The 13,375-nt window shown below is 43.5% G+C and overlaps 1 protein-coding gene across 3 annotated transcripts in view; it reads right to left on the bottom strand.

Annotated features, from left to right (window-relative positions):
* Positions 1-13,375, bottom strand: part of SLC4A4 (solute carrier family 4 member 4) — a 237,617-nt gene that overhangs the window by 154,287 nt on the left and 69,955 nt on the right. The gene's annotated exons all lie outside the window — the stretch shown is intronic.

A 13,375-nucleotide genomic window follows, 5' to 3' on the forward strand; every position in this document is an offset into this window, starting at 1 on the left:
GATAAAATCGGCAAGGGAGCGGGGCCAAATGCCATTTTGGCCAATAAGCACCTCCTCATAGAGATGCATTGAATTAATGCATCTCTATGAGGAAAATTCAGCGTCCCCACGCAGAGCGTGGGGATGCTGAATTGCAGTGCTGCCTACTATGCAGAACTGAGCCAGGAAGCACCTCCAGTGGTCATCTGAGGAGTGACCACTGGTGAGGTGACTGCAACCCTGCACGCTGTTAGACTCAGAAAAACAAGCAGTATGCTGACATCATTAGAAGTGGTACCCTGATCCAATCACAATGCTTCCCCGTAGGTTCGGCTGAGACTGACAAAGATCAGGGGCAGAGCCAGCAAAATTCAAACACAGCCCTGACCAATCAGCATCTCCTCATAGAGATGAATTGAATCAATGAATTTCTATGAGAAAAGATCAGTGTCTGCATGCAGAGGGAGGAGACACTGAATGTTTGGATGCATTTTAGTCAGCCATGAGCCAGGAAGGATCTCTAACAGCCATCTGAGGAGTGGCCAGTGAAGTTATCATTAGGCTGTAATGTAAACACTGCATTTTCTCTGAAAAAAAGTGTTTACAGCAAAAAGCCTGAAGGTAATGATTCTACTCACCAGAACAAATTCAATAAGCTGTAGTTGTTCTGGTGACTATAGTGTCCCTTTAACTGGGATACAAATCCTATAAAATAAATAAGACAGTTTCTCTTAAGTAAGTTAGCAGTTAGTAGCTACATTGTCTAATAGTTTAAAAAAAAAAAACATTTTGTTTCTCAGCATGTGTAAATGGGTCTGTTTCTAAACATAGCATGTTATGCTACAGCAGAATGAAATTTAGCCAATATAAACTATTTAGAATAAAAACAATGCAACTGAAAACATCATGATCTGATCTGGCAGCTCTCCAAATATTGTAAGCAAGAGTATCTACGGTAAATTGTTCTCATGAGAAAGCTTTATTGTACAGAAAATAGGAAGTGTTACAAACTGGGTGGTAAAGTGATCGCTGGTGATTGCTTCCTGAAAGTTCACAAAGTACCTTTCCAGTCCCTTAGGGGTGGGAAGGAGAAAATATTAAGGGCTGCCAATGTGTCTCGTATACTGATTAACTACACATCCCATGATCCTCACCCAGCTAATCTAGCCAAATGGGGCAGATGATTACGTTGTTGCTTTTTTTTTGGGCTTGGTAAATGGTTTCTGCATTACAAGGGGTTATTCACTAACATGTGAATTATAGTGCATTTAATGTAAATTTTAAATTTTAGCCCAAAACAGCCATTTTGTTCAAATCCAGATTCTGGGTGGACAAGTATGTTTGATAATCCAGTGGTCTATAATGTTAATTTCTAATCCGAACGATACCTTCTTCCAGCAAAGCATTATGCATATGTGCACAACTAAAGCAATGGTTCTCATGAAAGTCCTCAATTACCCCAAAAGTTTCCGATATTATGCATTTTCCATTCTGAAACAAGGTTGCTGGAGCCATTCTTCCCATCCTTTGGTCTTCCTCAAAGCTCAGAAAGCCCAGAGGGAGGGTTGAAATGTATCAGTGGCCTCATTACAAGTATGTCAGGCCATCATCACTCCAGTGTGTCCACTCTGAAACCCAGAAGTAACCTAAAGGTAGTGAACATGCAGCCAGCAAAAGGGAGAGTGTGGATGGAACACCGCAAATTGAGAGCTATTTCCTTGTATATATCAAGCATAGATGTGGGTTTAAAATCTGAATACGTCCCCACCAACAGTTTTGCGAGCCTTTGGAGTAAGCGGTGTTGTGCTGTGATGTACCAACATTTGTCTTGTGTGTAAATCACTCTTGAAGGACTGGAGAAAAAGAAAAATTTAAGTTTCCTTAAAGCGGATTTGTCACTTTTTAGTATTTTATAAAGATATATTCTTTATGAAATCATTGATGAAGACTGTGTTGGAATTTCATTGAAATTCCAATGCATTCCAAAAGAGATACCAAAAGAGAAAGTAGTGACTACTTTGTCTTATGGTAAAGCCTGAAGTTGACAAAAGTTGACTAAATGTGGAGTTCCATTATCACTTTTGTCTAAACCCAGCAGCTGTCACAAATGTTGGCTGTGGAATTTGGGTTCTATCTATGGATGATCCTACATTATTACATCTTCCATAGAACTCACACATTTGTTAGAGTACAGCATGATGTGGCTTCTGGCAACTGAAGAACCAGGAGCTGAAGAAGGCCTGCCAGACGAAAATGGTGGCATCCACGAGGGATAGCATGAAGTAAGTAAAACCGGACATTGCGAAATATGTAAACCACCCAGAAACTGACAAATCCATTTTAAATTAAGTTTATACTATTTATGGTGAACACAGGCACATTTAAAGGTGTAACTCCCCCTTCGGCACCATCATTGGGGCAACATTAGCCAGACTAGAACAAGAGTTGGATAAAACAGCAAACCACAAGATGTTAGCTACAAGTGGGCTAATAATTTAGGAAGTAAGCAATTCCATGTTTGAGCTATGTGATAAGATGTTTATAAGGCATTTAAGCGAAAAACAGATGACCCTGACATTACGTGAAATACAACCACAGAAAACTAATTTTCTATTGGCATTAACCCCTTAAGGACACATGACATGTGTGACATGTCATGATTCCCTTTTATTCCAGAAGTTTGGTCCTTAAGGGGTTAAAGGCCACTGAATCAGAAGGATTGTTTGCCCTAGTGTGATTTACAATGAACTTGTCCTCTTCATATTTTTACTTTGTAATAATATAAAGTAATTCATTTATATAATTTAGTTACAAATCTACACAGTTGCTTGCGTTTCTGCTAACGCAATGTAAAGATTAAGTTTTATGCTCTTGAACGTGGAACAATATTCTATTAAAGGTGTAAGGCAAACACAATCTTCTTTAGTACCAGTCCAGGGTGCAAATCCAGTTTTGGGGCTGGCAAACTCCAATAGTTAAAGGAACACTATAGGGTCAGGAACACAAACATGTATTCCTAACCCTATAGTGTTAAAAGCGCCATCTAGCCCCCACACCCCTTGCCCCCCCTAAATTTTGTAAAATCTTACCTATATTTCAGCCTGTTGCTGCTGACTCTGCCCCTGATTTGCCTCCTTAGCTGACATAATCAGAAGTGATGATCTGAACCAATCACAATGTTTTCCCATAGGAAAGCATTGGATTGGCTTAGCTTGTCAAGCAGGCAGATCAGGGACAGATGCAGATCAATGCATCTCTATGAGGAAAGTTCAGCGTCTCCATGCAGAGGGTGGAGACACTGAATGTCCGTGATGCACATTGTACAGCACTCTAGTAGCCATCTGAGGAGTGGTCACTGGAGGTATCCCTGTGCTGTAATCTTTGAAAAAACAGTGTTTACTGCAAAAAGCATGCAGGGACAGTGGCGGATCCAGGGGGGCGAGAGCTGATGATCTCCCTATGCAAGACTGGCACTATCCAAGCGCCAGCCCTGCTATGTGCCTTCACGTACCGGAGGGGAGAGCAGGACCAGAGACATTGCTGACAGCCAGCAGGGGAGGGAGAGAGGACCCGGGGGAACTCTTACCTGCAGCTCCTCCGGGTCCTCCTTTCATGAGAACAGAGCGTTGCCGCGAGAGTGAACTCTTGTCAGGGTACCTGTGGTCTCTACCTCCGAAAGAGGTAGAGACTTAGCTGTTCCTCCATCCAGACGGTCTGATGGCTCCCTTCCCCGCGGTCTATCCGGTCATGCTAGGCCGGCCGCGAGGGAGTGACTGCCTTTTACAGCATCTAGGCAGGAAGTAGTCATCAGGACACTCCCCCGGAACAACCTGTCAGTCAATGGCTGCAGGACCAATCAGGACGCCTTGGAGGCGTGGTTACTGCTCTGAACAGGGTATTTAACAGAGCTTCTTTCATTAGCTCATTGCCCTGTCGTGGTTCTAGCTTGTTCTAGTCACTCAGTGCTTGTGTATTCTATTATCCCTTTTGGTTTTGACCCGGCTTGTTTACCTTACTCTGCTTATCTCTGTTACCCTTGATTCGGCTTGTCTCTCGCTTACCTGTCTTCTGTTACCCTCGACCTCGGCTTGTCTTTGACCATTCTATACTGTACTACTTACGTTAGTCCGGCCATTCTAAGGTCCGGTATACGTATCTGGCTACTGTTTGTACTCTGCGTGTTGGATCCCTGTCCCGATCCTGACATTACGACAGGGCCAATGGATCCTGCAAGTACAAACAGTCAGCTGGCTGCTCCTGATCCTAGGTTTGAAGATGGCGCTTGCGCTACAGGCTCTATTAGCTTGTGCCAATAACCCACCAGAGGAGATACGTAATACCCCTGTTTCTCCTGTCTGTTCAGGTCTAGAGGTAACCACAGTGGGTGCTTCTTCTCGCATTACCCCCCCAGTACGCTATGGTGGGGCTCCTGAGAAGTGTCGTGGTTTTTTAAACCAAATTAGTATCCACTTTGAATTGCAACCTCGCTCTTATCCTACAGATAGGGCAAAAGTAGGATTTATTATCACCCTACTCATTGAGAAAGCTCTGAGATGGGCCAACCCACTATGGGAGAACGATAACCCATTAGTTTATAACTATAACGCATTTGTAGCTGCTTTTAGAAGAACATTTGACCCTCCAGGTAGAAAGGTTAATGCAGCCAGATTACTGTTGCGCCTGAGACAGGAGAACCGAACACTGGTGGATTATGCACTAGAGTTCAGGTCTCTGGCGGCAGAAATCAAGTGGAATGAGCAGGCGTATATGGATGTATTTTTGAATGGCCTATCTGATGTAATCCTTGATGAGGTTGCTACCAGAGAACTCCCTGTGAATTTAGAGGATTTAATTTCGTTCATCTCTCGTATAGATGAACGTCTAAGAGAGAGACAGAACACTCGAGAGAGGAACCAGAGACCTTCTTTTAGGTTAGCTCCTGCTTTTCCAAGTCCTGACTCCACGATATCTTTGCTTACTGAACCTATGCAGATAGGGTATACCCGCCTCTCTGAGGAGGAAAGACAGCACAGGAGAAGAGAGGGTTTGTGTATGTATTGTGGAGCCAAGGGTCATTTACTCTCGAACTGTTCTAACCGCCCGGGAAACGCTCGCACCTAAGTCCCTCTAGAGGACAGGCCTTGGGTGTTTCTATTTTGTCCTCTACTCCTAATTATAAGGATCACAGGCTTCTGCTACCAGTTTCCTTAACTTGGGGGAAGGAAGTAGTAAGGGCTATGGCATTGATAGATTCCGGTGCTGCTGAGAATTTTATCGACCAAGCCTTTGCTAGTAAGAACAATTTTCCATCCCAGCTAAGGGAGACACCTTTGGCCGTTGAGGCCATAGATGGTAGACCACTACTAGACCCTGTTATCTTTCGTGAGACCGTACCCATTTATTTAAATGTTGGTATCCTACACGTGGAGAATTTATCTCTTCTGCTCATTTCGTCTCCTTCCGTTCCCATAGTTCTGGGGTACCCATGGTTGAAAAAACATAACCCTATTATCGATTGGGAGTTAGGAGAGATACTCTTGTGGGGCCAGGGCTGCCAGGATCGGTGTTTGTGCAAGGTTTCTCCATTAGCTAATATTAACATACCGGAGAATCCTACTCAGTCCACAGAAAGACAAATACCAGACCTTTACCTAGACTTAAGGGCAGTGTTTGACAAGAAGAATGCCGATTCTTTGCCTCCACACAGGTCATTTGACTGTAAGATTAAGCTGCTACCTGGCCATGTATATCCTTTGTCTGTTCAGGAAAACTCGGTTCTAGAGGAGTATATTCGGGAGAATTTAGAAAAGGGATTCATCAGGAGGTCTTCTTCTCCGGCCGGGGCTGGGTTCTTTTTCATTAAGAAGAAGGATGGCACGCTGAGACCTTGTATCGATTACCGAGGCTTGAATAAAATAACTGTCAGAAATGCCTATCCTATCCCACTGATTACCGAGTTATTTGATCGTCTTAAGGGCTCCAAAATCTTCACCAAGTTAGATCTCAGAGGGGCTTACAATTTGGTGAGAATCCAGCAAGGTCACGAGTGGATGACGGCATTCAATACCCGGTATGGCCATTACGAATACACTGTTATGCCATTTGGACTATGCAATGCTCCTGCAGTATTTCAAGATTTGATTAATGAGGTACTTAGGGAGTTTCAGCATGATTGTGTTATTGTTTACCTGGACGACATACTAATACACTCTAAGGAGATTGAGACTCACCATAGACAGGTCAGAAAGGTATTACACAAGCTGCTGCAACATGGTTTATATTGCAAATTGGAAAAGTGCAGTTTTGATCAGTCTCAGGTAGACTTTCTTGGATACGTGATTTCTGGGGAGGGTTTTAAAATGGATCCTGTAAAACTCCAATCTATTTTAGACTGGCCCTTGCCCAAAGGACTCAAGGCTATCCAAAGGTTTATTGTTTTTTCCAACTACTATAGGCGCTTCATTAAAGGATACTCCTCTATCATTGCGCCTATTACCAATATGACCAAACAAGGGGCTGATACTAAGTTCTGGTCTAAGGAAGCTCTTGGTGCTTTCAAGACTCTCAAGGAACTTTTTGCCTCAGCTCCCATTCTAGTCCATCCTGATACGACTCTGCCTTTCTTGCTCGAGGTCGATGCCTCTGAGACAGCAGTTGGGGCTGTTCTGTCTCAAAGGTTAGGGGTGGATAAACCGTTACACCCTTGTGTTTTTTTCTCTAAGAAATTTTCTGGGCCTGAGAGCAGATATGACATCGGGGAAAGGGAACTGTTAGCAGTCATTAAAGCCTTAAAGGAGTGGAGACATTTGTTGGAGGGGACCCTACACCCTATTACGATTTTGACGGACCACAAAAACTTGTCCTATATTGGGGAGGCTAAGCGCTTATCCTCTAGACAAGCTCGTTGGTCCTTATTCCTGACTCACTTCAATTATGTACTGACTTACAGACCTGGTTCTAAAAACTCTAAAGCCGATGCATTATCTCGCCAATATGAACCTTCTACTGTACCTGAACCAGTTCTTTCTTCTATAGTTCCGAAGTGCAATATCATTGCTAATACGAATCTCAGGATTCATTCTCCATTACTGGCCGAGATCATTAAGTTGCAACATCTAGCACCTAAACAGACTCCTGCGGGCCGTCATTTCGTTCCTCCTGCTCTTCAACTGGAACTTTTACAGTGTTTACATAATAGCAAGATGGCGGGACATCCTGGTATTCGCAAAACCTACGCGTTGATCTCTAAGGACTTCTGGTGGCCTGCTTTACGGAGGGATATTGAGGAGTTCATCGCTGCATGTGAAGTTTGTACTAAAACCAAACAACCCCATACGCTTCCATGTGGATTCCTGCACCCCTTGGAGGTTCCAGAAAAACCATGGTCCTGTTTGGCCATGGACTTTATTGTCGATCTACCTATCTCTAAAAGACAGACTGTTATCCTCACCGTGGTTGACAGGTTTACTAAGATGGCACACTTCATTCCCCTGCCTAAACTCCCGTCTTCTCCTGAATTGGCAGAGATATTCGCTAAGGAGATTTTTCGCCTACATGGGATACCCTCTCAAATTGTATCGGACAGAGGCTCCCAATTTGTTTCCCGCTTTTGGAGGTCCTTCTGCTCTCAACTTGGTATTAAATTAAACTTTTCTTCTGCCTATCATCCTCAGTCTAACGGAGCTGCTGAACGTACCAACCAGAAAATCGAACAATATTTACGATGCTTTGTTTCTGAACACCAGGATGATTGGGTCGGTTTGATTCCTTGGGCGGAGTTTGCACACAACAATCTCGTTTGCGATTCTACTCATTCAAGCCCCTTCTTCATGAATTATGGTTTTCATCCGTCTATTCTTCCTTCGGATTCCCCTTCCCAGGGGGTGCCGTCGGTTGATGTTCATGTTGCCAATTTGAGGAAGTTGTGGGATCAAACTCAACAAATCCTTGTGCACAACTCTATGTTGGTCAAGAAACAAGCTGATAAACGTAGAAGGGCGGCTCCGGTCTTTGTTCCAGGTGATAGGGTATGGCTGAGCACGAGGAACATCCGTTTAAAAGTGCCCTCCATGAAGTTCGCTCCTCGTTATATTGGACCCTACAGGGTGCTGACCCGTATCAATCCAGTTGCGTATCGTTTAGCTCTTCCTAATACCTTACGCATCCCGAACTCGTTTCACGTTTCATTGCTGAAACCACTCATATGTAACAGATTTTCCTCCACAATAGCCCCTCCTCGCCCCGTTCAGGTGGAGGGTCAGGAGGAGTATGAGGTTAACTCTATTATTGATTCTCGAATCTCCCGGGGGAGAGTACAATATCTGGTTGATTGGAAGGGATATGGTCCTGAGGAGAGGAGTTGGGTACCTCAGGAGGATGTTCATGCTCCCCGTCTCCGCAGGGCGTATCACTCTCGCTTCCCATCTCGTCCCGGTTCATTCCGCCCGGTGGGCGTATCTGAGAGGGGGGGTACTGTCAGGGTACCTGTGGTCTCTACCTCCGAAAGAGGTAGAGACTTAGCTGTTCCTCCATCCAGACGGTCTGATGGCTCCCTTCCCCGCGGTCTATCCGGTCATGCTAGGCCGGCCGCGAGGGAGTGACTGCCTTTTACAGCATCTAGGCAGGAAGTAGTCATCAGGACACTCCCCCGGAACAACCTGTCAGTCAATGGCTGCAGGACCAATCAGGACGCCTTGGAGGCGTGGTTACTGCTCTGAACAGGGTATTTAACAGAGCTTCTTTCATTAGCTCATTGCCCTGTCGTGGTTCTAGCTTGTTCTAGTCACTCAGTGCTTGTGTATTCTATTATCCCTTTTGGTTTTGACCCGGCTTGTTTACCTTACTCTGCTTATCTCTGTTACCCTTGATTCGGCTTGTCTCTCGCTTACCTGTCTTCTGTTACCCTCGACCTCGGCTTGTCTTTGACCATTCTATACTGTACTACTTACGTTAGTCCGGCCATTCTAAGGTCCGGTATACGTATCTGGCTACTGTTTGTACTCTGCGTGTTGGATCCCTGTCCCGATCCTGACAACTCTAGCCTGAGCTGTAGGCAAGAGTTCACTTACCACTATGACCACTAGGGAATGGAAATAATAAATTCCCTCCTCCCTGGGCAAAGGTAAGAAGGGAGGGGGGGGATATAAACTATATTTATTTTAATTTAAAAACAAACACATTTAAAAAAAAAATCTGCCTAACCCTCCCCCCACACACAATAACTTTTATATTCACACACTGCCCCCCCCACATATTGACCACCACACACTGTACCCCACACAGTAGACCACACACACATTGTACCTCCACACACACACTGTACCCCCCACACACACTGTACCCCCCACACACACTGTACCCTCCCACACTTAACCCCCACACACTGTACCTCTCTCACACACACTGTACCTCGCTCACACACACTGTACCCCACACACACACACACTGTACCCCACACACACTACACACCTCACACACACTGCACCCCTAACATACACAAACTTCGCCCCTCACATAAACACACACACTGCATCCCTCAGACACACACAAACTGAACCCTTCACACACACAGACACACACAATGCCCACTTACACACACACACACTGCACCCCTCTCACACACACTGCACCATTCACACACAGACACACACACATACACAGACACTACTTCCCCCAACCTTGGCATGCTCCAGGTAGTCATCAAACTGTTCTAAATCGGTCTGACTACTTATTCTGGCACTTCACGCACCATAACCACTACATCGAGCTGTAGTGGTTATTGTGCCTGGATTGTTCCTTTAAATAATTTACCAGTGCCCTCCCGAGATTAGGTTCTGGATCCGCAATTGTGCAGGGACTGGCTATACTTACCCAAACAAATTTAATAAGCTGTAGTTGTTCTGGTGACCATAGTGTCCTTTTAAGAAGAAAAGCAAGAATTGATCCAGACACTCAAGGGCGAAAGGCAGATTTAATGGAGATCAGTGTACCAAATACAATATCGACATCTCAACCTCAAATAATAGATTGATAAGATAATCATAGATTTAAAAAAGACCTCCTTGAGGCTGACACATTGCTGTTGTTTTTGGTACACTGATCTCCATTAAATCTGCCTTTCTACAACTCTTGAGTGCCTGGATCATTCCTGCTTTTCTACTTTTGGGCAAAAATAGTGAGGCTGGGAAAATTAGCTCAGCCAGTTTGGTCTGATACTTTTAATCTCCTCCGCCACAATTCCTGGCTCAGTGAACAAACCCCAATTACCTTATACATTATCAGAAAACTCCAGGACTTCCCGTTGCAATCCACTCCCAAATCCTACTACCCTGTGCAACTGTCTACACAAGTCCTGTATTTATATGACTAATTAAACTGGTTGCTCTAAATCCCAGTGCTTTCAAAAGAAAACTTTCATGCAACATTTGACATTGCAGATGTCATTAACTGGATATTTCAAGTAAGAATACTGAAAGAAAAAAAAAAAAGAAAAAATGTAAAAAACCTAATGTACTGCACTAAGCTGGACAAGCTGTGGAGTTGCATTATTTATGCCTTTTCATGAAAAAAAAACGAAAAAAAAAAACAAGCTGATTTCTTTTTTTTTTTATATAGTTTTTTTTTGGGGGGTGAATCACAACCCATTTTGAAATCGCACAGCTCAACTTGAATTCAGGTCCAGCATGCTGCATTACTGTTTAGCCATGAAGGAGTCAAGTGTAATGTTTTAATAATCTATAATGCGCCCATGTGGTCAGAAGATTACAAAGATTGTCTAGTACTGTTTGCAACACATTAGAGCATTAGGCCTGCAGGCTTATCCTGCTGCGTGTCTGTTATCAGCCTGTCAGAGAGCAAAATATGTAAATGCTACATAGATCAAGCCCACCTAAATCACACATGACCTGGCCAGAGGGTTCAGCTTTATATTGAGGTCCTACAAGATGTACATAATAGATAAGAAGGCCAAAACAAAGAACTGCTTTCAGACGTAGCAAGGATTTCCTTTAAGTGGGGCAGCAGATTACTGATGTGAAATTATAATGATATTTTGTTTTCAAGTTTGAATCGGCAAAAGCCGGACAACATAAGAGAAGTTCGATTTTATATCACATTATACATTTAAATGGTCCTTTTAGTCTGGTTACAGCAATGCATTAAAAATGAAATATAAAATAACTGTACAAATAAAATGGGATAAAAAAAAAAAAACAATAACTCAAATTTAAAGTTTCTTCTATTAATACACTGTATGAAGAAGCAGCAAGTAGACAACCTCCAGATCAGAAAAGGCTCCGCCAATCAGGAACCTGTTATTCTGGTCAATGTTTTTTTTCCCTAGGTAGTGACATCTATTTATAAGCAGTTAATCTGGTTAAAGAGACTCTGAGTAATATGAAAATGTATGCTCCTTGAACAGGTTATGGTTTAAGGAGTTCCGCTGTCCCAATCTCCTATATCTTGCACGATAAGATCTATTCACTAAGCTTCAAACACCAGCCAGATAACACTTGTCAAAAGTCTGCTGTTTAAAGGAACAATCTTGGCTCTGTATCCTCTACAGCAAGCTCAGTTGTAATGATTACAGTGACAGGAGTGTGCTGGCACCTCCATTGTATGTAATCATACCGCCTCCGAACACTGATTTCTCACCTTGGGTCTGCCAGGTAGTGGTACCACTCCCACGCTCTTGTGTCAACTGACTACTCTCAGCCAATGAGCTAAGCCCTGCACTGCCAGCTCTATGTCAGAAGTAGTAGAAAAGGGGAGCAGTGCCCTGTTGACCCCTGGAAGAAGTCAAACCGTTCCAAACTGATTCAACTACTTACAATGCGGCGGAGGGGTTGTGGCACTTCTGGCACCAGAACCACAACAACACACTTTGCTTAATCCAATAAATTGTGTTTGTTAAAGCATTTTTATTATTTCAAATTTTCTTGATTTTACTGCAACTTGGAAAACGTGCAGATTTTCTTGCATGCTGGATTTAATTCAACAAGTTCACAGCCCTCTCCACCCATAACATAATTGAAAATGTATTATTAAAAAACGTGGCTAAAGAGCTTGACTCCCACACCCTGATTTATTCTTTGTCTCTTGGCTGGCATTACAGTATGCAACCACTGCCTCTGTGAGCATAGCCTTAGTGCAGCTTTGTTTTCTTTACCAGATCCTGTGAAGTCATAGGATGTCATAAATCAAGAGCATTGCAAATACATGGAAGCTATAGGTGGATATCTTTAAGGGAAATATATGCATATCTGTGAGTAACTTGGAAAAGGACCAGAATGTTGTGCTTTTAACATTTTACCAATCCATTTAAAAATGTCCCATTTTCGTAACACAATAAATGCTATTTCAGCTCTTACTTTTGGGGAGTACTATTGTCACTACAGGGAGTGCAGAATTATTAGGCAAATGAGTATTTTGACCCCATCATCCTCTTTATGCATGTTGTCTTACTCCAAGCTGTATAGGCTCGAAAGCCTACTACCAATTAATCATATTAGGTGATGTGCATCTCTGTAATGAGAAGGGGTGTGGTCTAATGACATCAACACCCTATATCAGGTGTGCATAATTATTAGGCAACTTCCTTTCCTTTGGCAAAATTGGTCAAAAGAAGGACTTGACAGGCTCAGAAAAGTCAAAAATAGTGAGATATCTTGCAGAGGGATGCAGCACTCTTAAAATTGCAAAGCTTCTGAAGCGTGATCATCGAACAATCAAGAGTTTCATTCAAAATAGTCAACAGGGTCGCAAGAAGCGTGTGGAAAAACCAAGGCGCAAAATAACTGCCCATGAACTGAGAAAAGTCAAGCGTGCAGCTGCCAAGATGCCACTTGCCACCAGTTTGGCCATATTTCAGAGCTGCAACATCACTGGAGTGCCCGAAAGCACAAGGTGTGCAATACTCAGAGACATGGCCAAGGTAAGAAAGGCTGAAAGACGACCACCACTGAACAAGACACACAAGCTGAAACGTCAAGACTGGGCCAAGAAATATCTCAAGACTGATTTTTCTAAGGTTTTATGGACTGATGAAATGAGAGTGAGTCTTGATGGGCCAGATGGATGGATTGGTAAAGGGCAGAGAGCTCCAGTCCGACTCAGACGCCGGCAAGGTGGAGGTGGAGTACTGGTTTGGGCTGGTATCATCAAAGATGAGCTTGTGGGGCCTTTTCGGGTTGAGGATGGAGTCAAGCTCAACTCCCAGTCCTACTGCCAGTTTCTGGAAGACACCTTCGTCAAGCAGTGGTACAGGAAGAAGTCTGCATCCTTCAAGAAAAACATGATTTTCATGCAGGACAATGCTCCATCACACGCGTCCAAGTACTCCACAGCGTGGCTGGCAAGAAAGGGTATAAAAGAAGAAAATCTAATGACATGGCCTCCT

Source organism: Pelobates fuscus, chromosome 6, assembly GCF_036172605.1.
Source record: "Pelobates fuscus isolate aPelFus1 chromosome 6, aPelFus1.pri, whole genome shotgun sequence".
NCBI classification, from domain to species: Eukaryota; Metazoa; Chordata; class Amphibia; order Anura; family Pelobatidae; genus Pelobates; species Pelobates fuscus.